At 28.0% G+C, this 5,404-nt stretch overlaps 1 long non-coding RNA gene across 2 annotated transcripts; it reads left to right on the top strand.

Moving 5' to 3' along the window:
- Positions 1 to 3,626: 3,626 nt before the first annotated feature.
- On the top strand, positions 3,627 to 4,122 carry LOC113559070. 2 transcript variants are annotated; one of them, XR_003405820.1, is made up of 3 exons: positions 3,627 to 3,773; positions 3,839 to 3,968; positions 4,097 to 4,122. It is a non-coding gene; the product is annotated as an uncharacterized LOC113559070 (long non-coding RNA). The 2 variants fall into 2 exon arrangements; XR_003405821.1 differs by having other exon boundaries at positions 3,839 to 3,981; positions 4,097 to 4,118.
- Positions 4,123 to 5,404: the final 1,282 nt, after the last annotated feature.

Raw genomic sequence — 5,404 nt, 5'->3', positions numbered from 1 at the left:
TAAAAATACGGGACAGACAACTTTTAACTAGAAAAGAGTTAGTTTTTTTTTTTTGTGATTTTGATAAATATCAAAATAAAGGTTTTTAATACCTACTTATAAAAAAAATTTATGACTTATGAGTAAAGTTTTATGGACATTTGTGATCTTTTTTTTTGTTTATATTTTCAAAAATATTAGTGATCATAATATATTCATATGCTTAATTAATATAGCCAGTTTGTCGGATCCTTTTTTTTTATCAACAGAAGGGGTCTATAGGCAAATTTTATACGATTTAATTAATTTTGAAATATAGAATATTGGTAGATTCTTCTAATATTCTATCTCTATGATATAATTTATTTTATTAATTATTTTATCTTACAGTACACCTCAAATAGTGAAATTGAGCGCATTTTGTATTTTATTATTTTGTCATGCAGATTTGAAGGTGTTTTGTATAGGCAACCCTACTGCACTTTCAAAATTTTCAATATTATTCCTCACAAACCATTGCATATTATATAAAAATTATCTACTCATTTATGACTTTGTTGCAGTGTAACTGTCCAAATTCTGAATTTTTCATAAATTTTTGTGTTAAAACTCAATTTATTATTAGTTATTACGTTATCCAAAACTCCAAAACTAAATCCTTTAATACTGGCCCCTTTGGATAAAATGTTCAAAGACCGAGACAAATTCGTCCCTAGATGCGTCTTCCAATTAGTAAAAGTTTTTCAACTCAATTGTTTAGACGGTAAATGATGATTTAAATGTGCAGTTTAAAAAAAAAAATTGGCAGGAAATTTGTTTTTAGCAATTTTTAATTTTCAAATTGAAATTGAAAATTCTTTAGAACAGAAATTTGATCTCGAGGTGTCACTGCGTTGAACCTCTAAGATTTCGAAACGAAACAACCAATATTAAAAATGTTAGTATTTCAATTTGAATCTCAAAATCTATAGATGAATATCATAACAACAGATTATATCATGTGTTGAAATAACGAGTTGTAAATTGCAAAGTTTTAGAAAAGTTATGTTATACAATATAAAACTTTTTTAAATATTTATTTATTTACTTACTGCAAGTTTGCATATATAATTATATGTTTCAGTAATAAAAGTTTAACATCACCCTAAACGGTATGATAATACTGAACCTTCTACATTTTAATTACCAAAAGCAACAAAAAAACTATAAACAATTATGACTTGGTACAATTTGTACGAAATATATTCACAAATTGCAAACGTCAAAGTCATATAATATTCTATGTAAATAAAACAACTATATTACTTATTATACGTAGGTACAAGTTACAAAAGGTAGACTTTAAACATCTTTGCAATAGCGTAAATATTCTTAATTTCGCAGTGTGTTTCATCATTATCTATGATTAGTACTATTATTATGTATAAAGTTATAAGTCACGGGAATCCCTCTTCTCCAAGACTGGATAAAAATACAATTCAAAAACTTTCATGCAAATCTCAATACATCTGATGGCGCACGGTTCTACAACCTGGGAAATAAAAAACGAAAAATCGGCGTTTAAAACCACGTCTACCCCAAGATCTCCTTCTATCACAGTCAAGCGAAGACGAAGATCGATTTTAAATTACCACTAAAAAATAAATATTAACTAACATTAGCATGTATATCACTATCACTAACTAAAATATTAGTAATTGTAATTTGTTATTTGTAATTGAACACGTTAGTAAACTTGTAATAGCATGATAAAATGCTGAAACATTTTAATTTTAATAAATAAATAAAAAAAAACTTTATAAGTACTGTATATTTGCATAAATATTTGTTTCCCTCAAATATATTTTTGAAAAACCTTAGTGGTCGTTCGACGTGTTTGAAACTCAAGATTCTGGTATTTTGGATGATGCCGATCAAAAGCGGTATCTGTTGTGGACACCGTAAATGCCGTTTTTACCCCACATTGGGGTCTTGGAATTCCGAAATTTGAATTTTTTAGTCGAGTGTTACTCGGCCGGGTTTCGATGTATGGGGCATAGTTACTTCACGGAAATTTCTGTTTAAAGTCGTTTTACATAAAGTGCTTTGGTGGTAGCAGTGTCCTATGGCTCCTTGTGCCCCTCCCCCCATGGATATTTTAAAAATGTTTAATATTTGTTCCACGTTTCTGTTGTTCACAAGTTCAGTTTTTCGTAGATCTGTGATCAAAATCGGCGTCCCGTGGTGACACTGTAGAATTCATTTTTACCCCTATTTTTGGCGTCGGAAATTAGGATTTTGCAGTTTTTGGACTTTGTCGCCACGAAACAATTAATTTTTTGGTGGTCAGAGCGATTTTTTCTACGCATCGTTTAGACGTTTTTGTAAAAATTCGAACGCTACCAAAACCGAAGGAATCGGACGTTTTGTTGCGAAGTTACGATTATATTTTTATTTTTGGCACTTAGATTTTACGTATTTTTCGAATTTTTTGAATTTGAGTTTTTGTTTAATCATTTCGAAATTTGAGTGCTGACTCATAAATGCTACGACGAGTTTGAAAGGTTAAAAAAATCGAATGGCTTGTTTTTTCGTACACGCATACTTTCTGTATGGTACCTATACCACCGTATAACGATTTAACGAAGTATCTTTTTGAACTTTGTTTTTTTTACACGTTTTATGTTTGTTAAGGTTTCAACGTTTAGCAATTACGCCAACAGCATAAAAAATAGTTTATTTATAAATAGTTTTTCATCAAATCATATAGAGAATACATCTATTTAATGTTTATAGTGTTTATATCCCTCGTTTAGCGTTAAGAATTCAATATGTACCTAAGCGATTTCGTTGTGTATACGACCATCATTTTTAAAATGCACGACGCAGTCAGTAGATTACTTCTGATCACTTCAGACTCAAATCTGCTCGAATACAACATTCATTTATTATTTATTAGTTTTAATTATATGTGTATATTTAATATGCAATATATTAGTATGATTGGTAGTAATTTGTTTTGAATTTCACAATATAACTTCGGTAATATTTATAGGAGATAAAGATTTAAATTTTATGGACATCGAACATAAAAAATAAATTATTATGATTTATTTACATTGTTAAGTATTCAAATAATGAATCGTTATATGTATAAGATATATAACATATAAGACCGTTTACTTAAGTTCAATTAGTTAACCAGTGGACTGTACAGTCCGGAGAATATTAATGCATAATAAATGCTTACCTGCAACTATCTAAACACTTAAATAATACATACATATATAGTTTAATGTTATTACTTTTTGACTTTTGTCTTACTAGTTACTATGTATCTATGTTAAGACTCATAATATTTATACAACTGCCTGCTGATTTACAAAGTATACAATATTATTGGAATTTATTTCATTATATTCTGCTCAGTTAATCAGTTTTGAAATTGTATGTGTATATGAAAATATTATAATATTAAACATTTTTGAATTCGGCGGCCAGAGATAAAATGTAATAAGTTGAATATTCTAATCCGAATTGATATGATGTTTTTCATCCATGATTGCTGGTTTAGTGATATAAAACATTGTTTATCTATTGATATAACCGTTGTATTTACTGTCTGATTTATATTTCATATCTTTTTGCAGTGGTTAATTCGTATTTGTATTTAAATTTCAACTTAAATTGTTTTCAAGTATTTTGAAATAGGAATGAAGTTTGTCTGTTAGTTTTTGTTTGATTATTTCCATTTCTGAATTATTCAGTGTTGTCCACGTACTAGTTGTCATAAACAGACTTTCGATCTCTTTATGGTGTTGTAGTAGTGACTTGTTATCCTCCAACCATATTACATAATTAACTGACAATTTTTTTTTAGATGGCAGTACAGCAGATCACTTAAGGATTGCTAAGACATGAATTAACGTTTCTAACACTTGACAAAGTTACAACATCCTACGTTGAAAATGGACTAGACGATACTGATAATAATAATGGTTTTATGCAAAGTACGAGTAATGGGTATAGAATATAATTGTGATTCAATTAATAGTAGTGTTACTAAAAGTCATGTAGCCTTGACCATTATATTAAGTAATGATGCTTATTTACCATTATTAACTTTCATATTTTTCAGATTGCAGTGCAACAGATCACTCAAGGTGCTGAGCATGAATTAACATTTTTAGTGCTTGGAATAGTTTCAACATCCTATGTTTAATATGGATTAGAAGGTATTAATATTAATAATGGTGTTTGGCACGGTACGTGAATGAATGTAAATAATAGCAACATAATAGAAATGTAACAAAAAGTTAGTGTTATGAAACCCTTACCATTAGATTAAGTAAATGATTCTTAAGCATTATTAACTTCCATGTATTTCATTGATGATGATACTTCATAAACATTATAAAACATGCTTTATATGATATTTTGCCTCGTATTTTAATTCATATTTTTAATTGCATATAAAACTCTGTATTCTAATGTTGTTCTTTACCAATTTCACATTTAACTGACTACATTTTTTCAGATTGCAGCACAGCAGATCTTTCAAGGCACGATGATACATGAATTACCATTTTTAGTAGTTGTGAAAATTGGACATCCCATGTTGAAATTTGACTAGACAATACTGATAATAATATAATAATAATAATAATAATGGTATTTTGCAAGGTACGTTTAATAATAACTGTACGTAATTGATAGCAACTTAATATAAGTGAAAAAAAAATTAGAATCATGAAACAAAGACCAATGAATTAAGTAAATGATTCTTATTTAGCGTTATTAACTTCCATGTATTTTTATTGATGCTGATACTACTCATAAACACTATAAAACATGATTAATATGATAATTTTAATGAGAATTATAAATTCCTTTTTAACTTTTTATATAAAAGTCAATTCTCAATTTAGCGTCTTGAAACCTTGACCACTAGATAGAGAATTGGTTTCTTATTTAGCATTTATTACTTTCATACATTTCATTTAAGCCAATATTATAAACTCTATAAAACTGTTTTTTTTATAATAATTTTGACGATATTACTAATTCAAATATTTAATGGCTTAAACCACTCAATTCTCAATTATTCTCCATCAATTTTACATATTTAACTGACTACATTTATTTCAGATTACAGTGCAGCAGTTCACCCAAGGCTTGCTGAGACAGAAATTTGCATTCATACCACTTGGGAAGTATCAACATCTTATTTTGAAAATAAATTAGAAGATATTGATAGTGAATTGGATTTATGCAATGTGTGTAGTGTGTAAAATGGTTATTGAATATAATTGGTAGCAACTTAATATAAGTGAAACTGAAACAAAAAGTTAGTATCTTGAACCAAGACCAATGAATTAAAAAATGATTCTATTTAGCATTAATAGCATTACATAAATTTCATTTATGCCAATGTTTCATAAACTCT

Source organism: Rhopalosiphum maidis, chromosome 3 (genome assembly GCF_003676215.2).
Source record: "Rhopalosiphum maidis isolate BTI-1 chromosome 3, ASM367621v3, whole genome shotgun sequence".
NCBI lineage: Eukaryota > Metazoa > Arthropoda > Insecta > Hemiptera > Aphididae > Rhopalosiphum > Rhopalosiphum maidis.
This window is presented reverse-complemented; position numbering and strand designations above follow the sequence as displayed.